Below are 14,233 nucleotides of genomic sequence, written 5' to 3'. Positions count from 1 at the left end.
CCAAAGCTGAAACGTAGATCAAAAGGGTCCTGGGGTGCAGGGAGCATGAATCCTCCCTGACCGCACATGGCCTGGGAGCACGGAGCTGGGGAGGACCCAGCAGCCTGGGAGCACGAAGCTGGGGAGGACCCGGCAGCCCGGGGGCACGGGGCTGGGGAGGACCCGGCAGCCCGGGGGCACGGGGCTGGGGAGCACCCGGCAGCCCGGGGGCACGGAGCTAGGGAGGACCCGGCAGCCCGGGGGCACGGAGCTGGGGAGGACCCGGCAGCCTGGGGGCACGGGGCTGGGGAGGACCCGGCAGCCTGGGGGCACGGAGCAGGGACAGGACCCGGCGGCCTGGTGGCACGGAGCTGGGGAGGACCCGGCAGCCTGGGAGCACGGAGCTGGGGAGGACCCGGCAGCCTGGGGGCACGGGGCTGGGGAGGACCCGGCAGCCTGGGAGCACGGAGCAGGGACAGGACCCGGCAGCCTGGGGGCATGGGGCTGGGGAGGACCCGGCAGCCTGGGGGCACGGGGCTGGGGAGGACCCGGCAGCCTGGGGGCACGGGGCTGGGGAGGACCCGGCAGCCTGGGAGCACAGAGCAGGGACAGGACCCGGCAGCCTGGGGGCACGGAGCTGGGGAGGACCCGGCAGCCTGGGGGCACGGGGCTGGGGAGGACCCGGCAGCCTGGGGGCACGGGGCTGGGGAGGACCCGGCAGCCTGGGAGCACGGAGCAGGGACAGGACCCGGCAGCCTGGGGAGGACCCGGCAGCCTGGGGACACGGGGCTGGGGAGGACCCGGCAGCCCGGGGGCACGGGGCTGGGGAGGACCCGGCAGCCCGGGGGCACGGGGCTGGGGAGGACCCGGCAGCCCGGGGGCATGGAGCTGGGGAGGACCCGGCAGCCCGGGGGCACGGAGCAGGGACAGGACCCGGCAGCCTGGGAGCACGGAGCAGGGACAGGACCCGGCAGCCTGGGAGCACGGAGCAGGGACAGGACCCGGCAGCCTGGGGGCACGGGGCTGGGGAGGACCCGGCAGCCCGGGGGCACGGAGCAGGGACAGGACCCGGCAGCCCGGGGGCACGGAGCAGGGACAGGACCCGGCAGCCTGGGAGCACGGAGCAGGGACAGGACCCGGCAGCCCGGGGGCACGGGGCTGGGGAGGACCCGGCAGCCCGGGGGCATGGAGCTGGGGAGGACCCGGCAGCCCGGGGGCACGGAGCAGGGACAGGACCCGGCAGCCCGGGGGCACGGAGCAGGGACAGGACCCGGCAGCCTGGGAGCACGGAGCAGGGACAGGACCCGGCAGCCTGGGAGCACGGAGCAGGGACAGGACCCGGCAGCCTGGGAGCACGGGGCTGGGGAGGACCCGGCAGCCTGGGGGCACGGGGCTGGGGAGGACCCGGCAGCCTGGGAGCACGGAGCTGGGGAGGACCCGGCAGCCTGGGAGCACGGAGCAGGGACAGGACCCGGCAGCCTGGGAGCACGGAGCAGGGACAGGACCCGGCAGCTGCAAAGGAGCAGATGTGGGAAGCCAGGGCAGGAGGCCCCACAGAAGCGGGGACCCTCGGCCTGGGAAGGCTCGGCCACCGACGGGAGATGCCGGGTCCAGGTGGCCCGGCCAAGGGGCACCCCCAGTCCCGCCGGCAGGGCCCCTGCCTGGAGCCGCCCCCCTGCAGGCACAGCTGGCACAGAAGGCAGGGAGGCCTCTGTCCGCCCCGGGCTCCCCTGAGAGCGCGTCCTTCTCTGCTGTCCTGGCCTGAGCAGCCGGTGCCGTGTGGACACCCCAGCGGGCGTCATCTCCTGGAGGTGTCCTCACCCTGCAGCTGATTCACATCACTCACCACTTGGTGCCGCCCTCGACCTCACACCCTCCGCCCGCCCCCCACCCCCGGCGCCTGGGGCCTCCTCTGTCTGGGACGTCACTCAGTGCCCAGCCTGACACAGGAGCCACACCCGAGCTCCCCGCCCTGTCCCCACAGCCCACGTGCCGGGAAGAGTCAGACCCCCTCCCCCTCCGTGCTAAGAGCACCCTCTGCAGAGCCGGCACCCGTCCCCCACCCGCACACTGTTCCTGTGGGTTCGAGCCTCTGCCCGTACTTGCACACCGCCCTCAGTGAAGGTGCCCGGCGGTGGCTGGCGCGGAGCAGACCCTCACACGGCGGCTGATCTCTCCACCCGGATGTAAACGTCCCCAGAAGAGGCTGCCGCCCACAGCTCTGTCCCTGCCGACGCGGGCGGGTCTGGGGTGGGTGCTCATTCACACACACTCGGTCACTTTTTACGCCCGCGCCTGGAGGGGGGCTCCTCTTGGGGCCCACAGTTCACAGACGTAGGAACTGAAGCACTGAGGGTCCCTGCACCCCACAACCCGAAAGCGGGTTGAGCCTCGAAGCCACTTAGTGCTTGTGGCTGGTTCCCGACGAGCCCCGCTGACCCCCTCCTTTCGGGTCCAGACAGAACTCCTCCACCTTCGCGGGGATGCAAGAGGCAGGTGACCGCTGTTTACAACAGCCTGCGGAGCCCGAAGGCGCCTGACCCTGAAGTCCGTGCAGTTTTAGGCCTAGGAGTTCCCGCCGTCCCATAACTGGCGCCATAACGAGCCTGGTGCCGAGGCCGCGGGGCCAAGAACCGTCGGCATCCAGGACGCCCCGTCCCTGCCAAGTTCCGTTATTCAGAGCGAAGCCTGACACCCAGTCGACGCCTCCACGGGGAAACCGAGGCGGGAGCCACGGCCGCGGGAAGCCGCCTGAATCTGAGCGTGTGCTGTCCCTGACGGGCACCACTCCCTTTGCAAGAAACCCTCTGGTGCCCACACAGCCCGTCAAGGCCAAACTAATAAACACGTGGGCAGTTTAAGTACCGCTGAGCCCACCACAGCAGGCAGCTGACAGGGGACGGGGTGGGACCCACACGTGGACACTGACCCCGGGACCTGCCCCCACGCATCGGCCTCACCTGGGGGTTTCCAAGCGGGGCCAACGCGCGGGCTCTTCCCGTGTCGACAGTCTGAGCAAACGGTGGGAGGAGGGGAGGGGCGGGGGGCAGCGGGCAGCGGTCATTTCCAGAGGTTTCCCAGAGAACCCTCCAGGGCGGGGCCCGGGGACAGCCTTGGAGAAGAGAGCACGAGGCCCTGGGGGCCGCGGATGGAGACCTCTGCCACATGCACACAGCCGTCACCCGCCCGCAGTCCCTCCCCCTGCCCTTCCGTGGCCCCCACTCACCGTCCCGGCCCCTCCACAGAGCTTACCCCCGAAACACTGTCACGTAATGAGACCACGTCACTCAGTGTAGAGAAACACAGGGAGGTGACCCCACTAGCCATCCAGCTGGAGTTTTCCTCCTTCTGGCGGTTTTCTCCTGCCCCCCACCCCACCCCCACCCGCGATGGCAGAGCCGTCTGTCTGTCCCTCTGCCCTGCCGGGACGTCGGGGGGGCATGGCCCTAGGGCCGCCTGTACACAGCTCCGCTCCGTGTACGGAGACCCAGGGGACCCAGGGGACCCAGGCAGGGCTGACCGGCCGCGAGCTGCCAGCCTCCGGGCACAAGCCCCCGCTTCCTCACCCGTGTGGGCGACCGAGCAGACCCTCCTGGGCTGGTGCAGGGCGGCTGGAGCCCCATGGTCCTGCTGCTTCCCCTCAAACACCGTGCCTTCTGCTGAAAGGGCCAGATGTTGTGGGGCGTCCCCCGGTGTGCGGGGAGGCCGTCTCCAGAAGGCGAGGCGAGCCCGCGGCCCCAACACACAGCAGCCGTGCTCCCCCTGCTCCACACAGAGTGACAGCGGGGCGCCCGTCGGGGTGGCTGTGGCCGGCGGGAGGGAAGCTTTGAAAACCGTGCACCCCTTCTCCGCCTGCACGGCGGCCGCACCCCTGCGGCAGGGCCTTCGCTCCCCGGAGGTGGACACCCGCGTCCGGATCCCACCGGGAGCCCCGGGAAGCCCACCGTCCACCTGCCCCTGCGCCTGCACGGACGGCTTCTCCTCCCGGCATCTTGGGGGATCCGCGAGGGGCTCCGCACAGTTCCCGCCCGCCCGCTGGGAGCCACGGCCTCAAGGTCCAGTGTCTCCTGCTTGTGCTGACTTGGACGTCAGACGCACTCGGGCTCTGGCCTCACGCAGGTGGAGCGAGTGCCCACGGCCAGCGTCCTCAGCGGGTGACGAGGACCAACGCGCGCACAGAGAGTGCCCCTGAGCCAAACCCAGGCTGCTGTGTGCAGAACACGGCTCCCGGCTCCCGGAGACGCGTGACGAGACGGAGCTGCGGTCTGAAAGCTGAGAGGCTCCGCACGGAATCTGATTCCCTTGAAGTCCTTGCTTTTCAGGACTACCTAGTAATTTAACACTTATGTTTAGTTGACTTTACTAAGTTATACTTCTTTAACAAATGACAACGTTAAAGGTGAGACTGTTCAGTGTCTCCAGGTTGTGTGGCCACGTCCCCATCTTGCCAGAGGAAGTCACAGTGAGCAGACATCCCGAGGAGCAACTTTGAGTGCGTTTATCGAAAAAACGTACACGTGCCGATGAGCGGGCATCTAACAGCCGGGGGACTCGTGCCAGCGGGTATCTGGCAGAACGTGCCCCACGATCTGACGGAGGCTTTGGTGTAGCTGCTGGCTGTGTACTAAAGGGAAAAGCCGTCACAGGACCCTGGGACGTCCCCGAGGCAGCAGCTGCAGAAAGCAACTGACCCGGAGGCCGAGGAGGACAGGCTCACAGGACACGGGGGCTTGGGGGGCAGGGGCCGCGCAGGGGTCTCGGGGCCGGGATGTGGCTGCGGTGGGGGCCCCGCTCCCCTGGACTCGGGGTGAAGGAGGGCTGCAGGCAGAGCGGCAGGGGGCACTCGGGTTAGGAGAGCGTCCCTCGTCTGCCCCCCGGGGTGAGGCCCGGACACGGTCGCTCGCGACCGGGCTGGCAGGTAACCTGAGTCCAAGTGGGGATTCGTAAACAAATTGTTTTGTCCAAACAAGAAACACTAAATGCACATGAAGCGGACACCCTAAATGGCACAGGGGAGAGTGCCCAAAATCACAAATGGAAAGAGTGGGTTCAGTTTGCATCACATGATTTCATTTCTATCATAAGACATAGGGCCCCAGAAAAGTTCATAAAAAAATCAGACAAAAATGGTCATGGCAGTTAAGCTCTGGGAGTTGAGAGCTTTTGGGGGATTTGGGGGGATTTTTTTTTTCTTTTTTTGCTTGTCAGTATTTTTCCTTTTTTTTTTAATGTTTATTTATTTTTCAGAGAGACAGAGACAGAGCACTAGCAGGGGAGGGGGAGAGAGAGAGAGAGAGAGAGAGACACAAAATCTGAAGCAGCTCCAGGCTCTGAGCTGTCAGCACAGAGCCCAACACGGGGCTCGAACCCACGAACCGCGAGATCATGACCTGAGCCAAAGCTGGATGCTTAACCAACTGAGCCACCCAGGCGCCCTGCTTGTCAGTGTTTTTCAAATGTTGCATGATAAACATACATTACTTTTGTAATAGCAAGAAAACAATAAAACATGTTTTAAAAAATAAACTAAATGGGGCACGTACCACACGTTTATTTCTTCCACCACTCGAGTCCCACCGTGCGGAAGGGACTTCACATGACGTCCCTTGAGCATGTATTGACATACGACACGACTACAATACATGGCCAACATTCAGCCTTTTTAAGTTGAAGGAAAACCAGTCATTTCCTACAGTTCAACCGAGTAGGAAGCACGATTTGATACTGAAACGGGTTCTGGAAATTTGTGTGGATTTTTAGTTTCATCCAGCCGTTCCCGTGGAGTCTTATCGTCCAGTCCTGACACGGACTCATGGAACAGATCGTGGCTGCCTGCAACAGCTGTTACCTTTCTTCTACATTTTTTTTAATGTTTATTTATTTTTGAGAGAGAGTCAGAGACAGAGCATCAGCAGGGAGGGGCAGAGAGAGAGGAAGACACAGAATCCGAAGCAGGCTCCAGGCTCCGAGCTGTCAGCACAGAGCCCGACACAGGACTCGAGATCGTGACTGAGCCGAAGTCGGACGCTTAACAGACTGAGCCACCCAGGCGCCCCAGCTGTAACTTTCTTCTATTCTTGTAAAGTATTGCTTTTCTCCCTCTGCAAAAGACCCGTAGATGATTCTGACATGCTTCCTTCCCACGGAAAACACTCTATACTCACTTACTCATTTATATTCTATTTATTTACCCTCTCCAGTTATGGTCACTTACTAGATCTATTAAAATAGTTTTCTAATGTTAAATGTTTATCATACAAATATAACCATATGTGTGTACAATATGATACAGAAAGGAAAAAACTCGTATTTCTTCCACAAATATTGAGATTCCCAGTAAAACTTCATGTTTAAAAAAAAACCCTGTTTTCAAAAGTATTCTTGAATGATTTCTAATACCCTTTCCTTACACAGAATGTCCTAAGATCACGAGCGTCGTCACGTCGTTACCAACCACATCTTTGCATACCTTCCTTCATCTGACGGTTTTAACTGTTGGGTCCATAATTGCAAACCTCATTTCTACATCCCCTCTGGAAGGGGCTTGGTTTTCCTCTCCCGTTCACTCTCCTTGGCGTGCAGACAGGAAGCTGCATGAGCGGGACGACCACAGGAAATGCCTTGGGTCCCATTCACCGAAAAGACATGAGTAAGTTCCACCGCCAGTGGGGCCCCTCCATGCGCCTCTGAGTATCTGGCTGCTTGATCTCCTGCCCGTTTTCTTCCTCACCATCTCCGCTGGCAGGAACTACTGTTAGGACCCTTACTGCACGGATACTGAAGCAGATGCCAGGAGAGACCACGCTGGAGGTCACGCGAGGGTCTAAGCTTGACTGGTGACTTGCAGAGAAGACGACCTCGATGTCGGAGACGCGCATGAGGACGTGAACCTCGGACTGAGCAGCTCTAGGTGCGGGGAGTCGTGGCGGCCACGAGGACCCAAATCTCCACACGCCCCCTTAGGAGAGAAGGTGCGCGGGAACTCGGCGGGTTCGTCGAGCCCTGAGGCTGTGGACCAGCCAGACCCGTGTGCCGATCTGCACACCGCAGGACTCAGAGGCCTCGGCCACGGGAGATGCTGGTCCTGTTGCCTCAAAATCCGTGCAACCCTGCACAGCTTCTGGAACGCCTAACTTGAAGATCAACCATGCCAAGCACAGGCCAGGATGCTCAGCGGTAGCAGCCGTCCTGCGTGCAGGCTGAGTGTAAAACGCACAGCCACTTAGGAAACTGGTGGTTTCTTACAAGATGAACACATGTGCATGCGATGAGCCAGCTACCCTCACCCCTCCAGAGACTCGGAAACACACAGCCATGGAGAGTTCTACACCGACAGCCACGGAAACACACAGCCACGGAGAGTCATACACCGACAGCCACGGAAACACACAGCCGCGGAGAGTCCTACACCGACAGCCACGGAAACACAGCCACGGAGAGTCCTACACCGACAGCCACGGAAACACACAGCCACAGAGAGTCCTGTGCCGACAGCCACGGAAACACACAGCCATGGAGAGTCCTGCACCGACAGCCACGGAAACACAGCCACGGAGAGTCCTGTGCTGACAGCCACGGAAACACACAGCCACGGAGAGTCCTACACCGACAGCCACGGAAACACAGCCATGGAGAGTCCTGCACTGACAGCCACGGAAACACACAGCCACAGAGAGTCCTGCACCGACGGCCACGGAAACACAGCCACGGAGAGTCCTGCGCCAACAGCCATGGAAACACACAGCCACGGAGAGTCCTATGCCGACAGCCACGGAAACACACAGCCACGGAGAGTCCTACGCTGATGGCCACTCAGTCCATTCACGACAGCGAGGACCAGAAACGAGTCGTGAGCAGATACACAGGACCATCGGCTGACTCACGCAGCACGGACCGCGGTCAGGAACGTCGCGCTAAGTGAAGGAAGCCAGACACGAAGCCTGCACTGAGGGATTCTGGGAAGCAAAAGTGATAAAACATGTTTCTAAATGAGAAATGTCCCTTGTGGCCTCTGTGCAACCCTGGCCCAGACCGCGACCCAGAACATGTTACTGAAATGCAGGGTGGGTTTCCAGACGCCTTCACCTGGTCAGGACTGACATTGTGCATGGGGGCAGTGGGGCCGGGGGTGCGGCGAAGGGGGGGGTGTGGACGCGGTTCACAGGCAGGGTGGGGGGTGGACACAGGAAGATGAGTCAAGAAAAGCCAAGGAGCAGGAGTGCGGCCTGGGGCAGCTCCAGGTCCCTGTTTCTCTTACAGCAATCACCAGAAAATCCAGAAGGTTCCTGGAACAAAGGTACAGACAGAACCACTGTAGTCCTCACGGCTCCAAGAAGGATTTCCAAACAGTGCCACAGGGAAAAATATATCTTTTGTTTCCTTTTTCACAAGTAGCTTCAGCTTTTCACTGTTACTCACTGCCCATAACCTTCCACAGCCTGAACAAAAATGCCAGTGTTTTCTACTCACTTAGCACTGAATCTCAGAAGTTGCTTTTCTTGTGATAAGCTTCTTTGGAGACTCACACTTCCAGGATGCTATGTTTCTGGTCTCTCAAAGATTAAAGTGCATCCTTATCTTCTAGGATAACCCTCACTTCTAGTGAGGGTTTGTGACACTAAAGCTTCTGTAAAATGATAATTGTGGGCACATCCACGCGGTACTTTTGGGGACCACCGAGCCCTGGGGGTATGCGCGGAAAGGGGTACTGGGGACCCCTGAACTCTGGGGGTTGTGCATGGAAAGAGGTACCGGGGACCCCCGAGCCCTGGGGGTGTGCGCGGAAAGGGGTGCCGGGGACCCCCGAGCCCTGGGGGTGTGCGTGGAATGGGGTGCCGGGGACCCCCGAGCCCTGGGGGTGTGCGTGGAAAGGGGTGCTGGGTTTGGACACACAGGAAGGTGGGTGTCAGGACCCATCATCCTGGCCAAAGCACTGACACCCCATTTTACTTTCAATAATTTCAATAAGCTTCAATGCAACACATAATTCCCGCTTAAAGAAAATATAGCTACTATAATCGCTTCTCAACCAGTTAGGATCCTATGCTGAGCAATTTTCTGTTGTTTTCATCGTGTTTCCGATGGCCCAGCATGTTACTGAGCTTGGTCACTCACGTTAAGTGGTCCCAGATTTCTCCTATTTTACAGTATTTTTCACAACTTCTCACATCGTCAATATAGAGCCCTTACAGACCCGTAACAAATATCCCAAATGAATTCAGACAGAAGGTTTGAACAAGGAAATACCAAACACGACATACAAACATGTAACATACATGAAGAAAGATGTCCGATCTTAATATTAATGTAAGAATCACATAAAACTGGAGCGAGTGCTAATGATTACACCTTCCTGGGGGTGGGTAGGAACGAGGCACTTCTATCCAGGATGATTTAGAGCAGGGAGAAACATTTATATAAATGATGGTTATATAAATGTCCATCAATAGGGGATTAGTGAAATATGCTGTTGTATAATCACAGAATGGAATGTGTACGTATTAGCAGGAGACAGCCAAATATTGAGGAAGAAAGAGATTCGATTCACGTTAAAAATTATATTTACGCAGAAATCTCTGGAAGGGATATAATATATTCAAAACGGCGCACAACGGGGTGCACTTTATGGACAATTTTCTCCTGCAACACATTTACCTACCTGTCATTCTACATTTCTTTAATAATCAGCACAAACGCTAAAGTTATTTCCACATGTGGGGAGAATACAGCAGCCGCCTCAGGAGTGTAGACCAAGAGCGCTGTGTCATCGGCACACAACCACCTTCCTCCAGGGCTCCTCTGGTGGGTGGACGCACATACACCCTGCAGGCCTGAGGGTACAACGTGGCATAATGTGCACAATGTGCCCACGTCCCTGGGACACGGACGACACACACAGCTTACTCAGACGACTAGACGTGGACATTTTGTAACAGGCGGGTGGATCACCGGGACCCATAGGCACCACGGGACAACCGGAGGAACATAAAATACAGTCACCACCCACCATTGTCCACGTGACGGCCGGCCTTAGATGACAGTCATCTCCTGCGCTTACGTGTAATAATGCTTAGAGTACCCTTCATTGAGGACTAATTACTATAACTGAAGTTATAGGATGGCTTTATCTTCTTTAATTCGATTTCCTCCTTAAAAAAGTTTACAGATTGGGGCGCCTGGGTGGCTCAGTCGGTTGAGCGTCCGACTTCGGCTCAGGTCGTGATCCCGCGGTCCGTGAGTTCGAGCCTTGCATCGGGCTCTGTGCTGACAGCTCGCGGAGCCTGGAGCCTGTTTTGGATTCTGTGTCTCCCCCTCTGTCTGCCCCTCCCCCACTCGTGCTCACTCACTCTCTCTCTCCCAGAAATAAATATTAAGTTTTTTTTTTTAATTTATAGATTTACTATTCTAGTCCTAGAACAAAAACAACGGTGCATTGACTATGAACACAGCGCATCCTTTTGGTTTTTGGCAGGGGACACACACACACACACACACACGTTGCCATATCTACACTACCATATGCCACTATACGGACAAACACAGATACCTGGAGCCTTTATCACAGATTATCTGCCATCTCAAAAATCCTGGGGCAGTAAACTAATTCACCCAGGAGGTCATCGGGAAAGGAAGCGATATCAAAGTATTACTGAAATAACACTCTAAGTTACTGAATACGGGGACAGAAAACAATGAGGAAATAAAGGGAATTAAGATATGACTTCATCTTTCATAACCAGGGAGACTACCGGAAGTACGTAGATCCATTTACTTGGCTACTTGGGACACGCTTTCCATGTTGTAGAAATTCACGGTGACTCTGCAGATCAAGCCACGCCAAATCAAGGCAAAACCCCTAAGTCTGAAACAGAGCTTTCACTTTATGAGGTTTATAGTGGCTTTAGGCAAAACACGACATGGAAATTTCAGTTCTGACAGCTCTTCCTTGCTTATCCCGACCTAGTCAGTCACGCGCGGGGGCCTCTTCTCTCTGGTTTGCACGTGGGGAGCCCATTCTTGGGCACGAGCTTCTCGGAAGTTCAGTGGGCTTCCCGCACACATGTCATGCCTTCTTGCTCTCCACCAGGACACAGGGATGCGAGTATTGCTTCCAAACAGCTGAATCCACAGTTTACGTGGAAAAGCCAAAATACGGAGAATTCTTAAGGCACCTCGTGAACATCAAGAAAATAGAAAACTTATATGAATGTGAACTCCGACCCAGAACATCATCCTTTAAGAGTTCTGAGACCAAAAGAAGCATCATCGTGGAACGACCCCCGTTACCGTACACGAGAGCCTCGCCAGACAAGTGCCGTCGCCGGCTGCACGCGGAGAGAGAAGCACGATGTGACCCCGTCCCTCCCGTGTCCTCCTCCATCTGGGACCGCGTGGCTGTCTACACACGTGTTCATGCAGGGTGCACACATGACTTATTGCTGCCTCGACGGTGGGCCGCCATTGCCCTTTTTAGAGAAATAGGATCGTCCGCAGGTGCATCAGGAGACCCTCCCCCGCTCCCCCTACAGGCTCCCCCTACAGGCAGCGGCCTCCCACCACGGCGCACAGTGGGATTCCACGCACAGGAAACACACAGACGTGGGGCCAAGCGAAAGGAACGTCCACTCTCTGAGCTCTAGACACACACAAGTCCTACCGACAAGGTGGTAAAGGCTCAAAAAAATGAGATTATTTTATAGATAAAGAAAACTCTATCTGCTGACTGGCACACTTAACCAGTACCTAACTGCATAATCCCTACTTGCCTCTGGCAAGAGTATAATTATTAACACGGTTGATTTGCGTGCATAGAAGCCAGTGTATATTTGCTACTTTATAAATGTGTCATTCCTGGGGCGCCTGGGTGGCTCAGTCGGTTAAGCGGCCGACTTCGGTTCAGGTCATGATCTCGTGGTCCGGGAGTTCGAGTCCCGCGTCGGGCCCTGTGCCGACAGCTCAGAGCCCGGAGCCTGCTTTGGATTCTGTGTTTCCCTCTCTCTCTCCCCCTCCCTTGCTCATGCTCTGTCTCTCAAAAATAAATAAATGTGTAAAAAGAATTATAAATGTGTCATTCCTTTAATCAGAATAAATACACTCTTACAGTCTTTATTGAGTACTAGGTGAGGAATATCTGTAAGTTTCTTTGCTTTTCAACTTTCCCTTGATTATTGTGCAAATGTGGCCATATCATAGCTAGAGAGGCTTCAAGACAAAAGGAAGCTGGTAGCTTTTATTTTGTAAGTCAAGGAGAGTCACTAAATTTTTAACTTCTTTAGTTACTAGGTAATGCTTATATAAAAACAAAAATACAGGAAGAAAAGCACTCAAGTGACCTATAATCGCTTTACCCAGATTGAACCACTGTGAACGTTTCAAGCGGATAGCCTTTCACACTCCTCTACGTACGAAATACACACACACACACACACACACACACACACACACACACATTCCTGATGGAGCCACAGTGCTTTGTAATCTGCTGTTTTGTCTTAATATACCATGAACATTTTCCATGTCAATAATTACACATTTGCTCCAGTGAACGTCACCTTCAGATTCGACAGTAAGTGATTAGCGTCAGGCCAGACAAACGGTCAGAAGGATGAGTGAGACAGCATTTTAATTCAGTAAAAAAGGGAAGTTTGTTTAAGCCAAGGTGGTGGGGCTGGGATAATTATATAATCATACAGGGGAGATGTCAGAACCTTCCACTGCACCGGATGCAACTATAAATTCTGGGTGGGTGAACCATAAATGTGTAATATCAGAATAACGTTTGCCAAAACGCTGACCTCATGTTGAAATAGGGAAGGACGTTTTGAGTAATCATAAAAGACATCAAGGAAAACATATTAAGTGCCGACGTGTCCAGCATACCACAAACAAAGCTGGAGAGAAACGACAGATTGGGGGGGAGAGCATGTCTAACACATCTGACAAATACCAGCCAGAACACAAAAAGTTCCTGCCAACTGACGAGACGAAGACAGACAGGCAAAGACCGGGGCAGGCAGGCCCCGGGGGGAGAAATGAAAGTTGAAACAAACACATGAAGAGTTGCTCACATTCACCAGGGGTCACAGCGCCGTGCACACAGATGAACACCGAGATACCGTATTCTTACCACGCAAAACAAGGTTTCAAAACGAAGCATTCGGCGTCGGCAACGACGCGGGTTTGGAGTTTGCGTTCGCACACCGCTGGCTACTGCTCGATCCTTCTGGGAGAAAATCTGGCCACGTTCAGATAAAAACAGAGATGCTCGCGGACGTCAGAAATTCCACTTCCGAGAACCCGGCGCACAGAGACAAAGGCAAGGCCATGTGCGTGAGAATGCTTTCTGCGCTGCTGCCGTGGCAGGAAGAAAGGAGACAACCAGAGGTCCGTCAACACAAGCGTGACTCAAGTGTGTCCCTTCGGTGAAACATTGTTCATCTGGTGAGAGTGGACGCTGATGAAGCTCTAGGATGATGTGTGTGATGTAAGAACTGAGGAGATGAGGCGGATGATGGACAGGTGGAGAGGGAGGAGAGACAGATGGAAAGACAGGAAAAAGAGAGAGAGGTGGGTACACAGACAGTAGACAGATCACAGACAGATGATAGATAGATAGATAGATAGATAGATAGATAGATAGATAGATATAATGGATGGATGGATGGATGGATGGATGAATGGATGGGTGGATGGATGGATGGATGGATGGATAGACAGGTTGGCAGACAGGTGACAGAGATGAAGTGATCACGGTGGGAAGTGTCAGGAATAGGCATGTTGAAGGTGTGTGCCCCTCAGTAGGACCCATGACAAGAGCACAGAATCACTTCTGTGACATTCCTGCCTCACCTGCATGACAACCTGAAGCAGGAGGAAACAAGGCAACACCAAGGAGTGGCCTACAAAATAACTGGCCTGTAATCTTTGAAAGTGCAGCCTTGAGTCAAGAACAGTTGGGCCCCTGCCCCAGGCTCACAGGGGGCAGCAGGATGGGCCAGGTTAAACGCCTGAGTCTGGATGGGATCATTCTGACCTGAAGGACATTAACAGGATAATTGGTGAAACCTGGTAATTAGGAACCAAAACCAATTTCCTGATTTGAATTATTAGATTTTGTTTACTTAAGATAATGCCTTTGTGTGTAGACAATGCACACTAAGGTTTTAAGGGCAATAGGGCCACAGGTCATCAAAGTGTTCTCAATGGTTCTGGGAAAACAGGAGAAAGTTCTTCGCACTGCACATGCGACTTCTTC

This window comes from Neofelis nebulosa, chromosome 6 (assembly GCF_028018385.1).
Source record: "Neofelis nebulosa isolate mNeoNeb1 chromosome 6, mNeoNeb1.pri, whole genome shotgun sequence".
NCBI lineage: Eukaryota > Metazoa > Chordata > Mammalia > Carnivora > Felidae > Neofelis > Neofelis nebulosa.
The sequence above is the reverse complement of the archived record's forward strand: the minus strand, read 5'-3'. Positions refer to the sequence as shown.